Below are 1,951 nucleotides of genomic sequence, written 5' to 3' on the forward strand. Positions count from 1 at the left end.
TACTGGACACACTTGCGAATAATATGTTTTGATAAATTTGGTCTAACGACTTACACAGTGACGTAACATATGCGTCATACCGATGACGAATTCTATTGCTATGTATTGGACACACTTGCAAATAATATGTTTTGATAAATTTGGTCTAACGACTTACACAGTGACGTAACATAAGCGGCATACCAATCGTTACAGTATCACAGCTCACTCGAGTTTGAGACACCGTGTAAGCGACACTGTACATCGCCTTCGCTACAGTACTTATTCAAACGGACCAACATCTCTTTTTATTATTCATTATTCATTATGATTAGTTCAAGTAAGTTATATCTTTCCGCAGACCCTTTATTACTAACGATTTCATGATTTCCTTTGAACAACTTTAGTAATATTTTAGTGTACGGACCTTTCTTTTAATTATCTGACTCCACCCCTTCTCGCCTCTTAACGATGGAAGAATTTACAACTTTAATTTTGGACATAGGGCATCCGTGCACTTTCTGTCATCCTACTCCCGATCAGAAAAATAGCGCTTACTAAAGAATTATGTCAGGGTCCGACATTACCCAGTGGGTTCTACCTTTTTATTTATATTAAAAACATCCAGCGGTTTCGACAGTTATCTTATTGTAATTTACCACGTTCATGTAATCATCGTATTGAATTTTTGTAACTTGCGGTTGAGAAAGACCAAGTAAGGTCGAAACGTACCGCTGTGCTTACGAGTGGCGTAATAAATTAATTATATGTACATTAACACCCAGTCGTGCTCGTATATTTGGCCGTTTTCCGTCTTTTATAAATTATTATACTTTTATGAATTTTTTACTAATTTATTTAAATGTTTAAATTATTAATGTTTTTATTAATGTATTTATATATCAATTTATATCAACTGAGGAAGACTTCGTGTGGTCGAAACGTTTTGACATTAAATTTTTTAAATTTTAGTACTGCGTTTAAGTGATTTTATGTCACATCACACTTTACTCGTTTCTTGACCAAGTCTAAATTACTTATAAATATTTATATAATTTAATTTTACAATCGTTATAACTTTGTTATTTTTTACTTTGGTAAAACTTATATAAGGGTAACAGTTACAAAAGCGATATAAGAACTTAAATTATTAAAATAAATAGATAAAATATTCAATAGAACGACTTCAGCGTACCTATGATGAATTGGAAGACAATAATGAAATTGCCATCATAGAAAGATACGGAAACTACGCAAAACGTTATACGATTGCGTTAGGAGGTAAGATATAATAATATTCTTTTTTTATTTCGTTTTATGTTTTAGATTTAATATTCTATTACATAAGAAACGTTTTGAATTGAACATAATATCATATTTTGCTTAAATTTAAATACATCAAAAATAGACGAATAAAAAAACCATTAAAAAAACTGAATAAAAAACAATATTCTTGAAATAAAAATTTAATATTTTGTACTTTTCCTATTTTCAGTAAAATTCAATAATTATAATTGCTTGGGACTAAAAAATTAAATTATTTATATACTCTTATTAAATTTTATAAATAAATAATTTTTTTACATTATTATTATTTATTTTATGTTCTTAATGCTTGAATTTAGTTGTTTATTAAATAAATATTAAAATATGATGTGACGATACGCCCGCCGCCTCGTCATCACAAGGGGCCGACCAGCCGCCCCTGGCGCTCAGCGCCACAACTCCGACTAAACACGCGCGCCGAGCGTGTTACGGGAGAACGACCCCCTGTCCGCAGTCTCCGCCGAAGCCCATCGGCGGGGGTATATAAGCCGCCGCCGCCGCGGAGCGACGGCTACAAGTCCGGTCCCGAACCTACTCCTGTCGAGACCGTTCCTCCTGCGAAGAGAATCAGGGCGCCTGATTTCTTCACGTTCCTTGCGAAGAGAGTCAGGGCGCCTGACTTCTTCACGTTCCTTGCGAAGAGAGT

The sequence above is a fragment of the Wasmannia auropunctata genome, unplaced genomic scaffold, assembly GCF_000956235.1.
Source record: "Wasmannia auropunctata unplaced genomic scaffold, wasmannia.A_1.0 LD336106.1, whole genome shotgun sequence".
Classification (NCBI taxonomy): domain Eukaryota; kingdom Metazoa; phylum Arthropoda; class Insecta; order Hymenoptera; family Formicidae; genus Wasmannia; species Wasmannia auropunctata.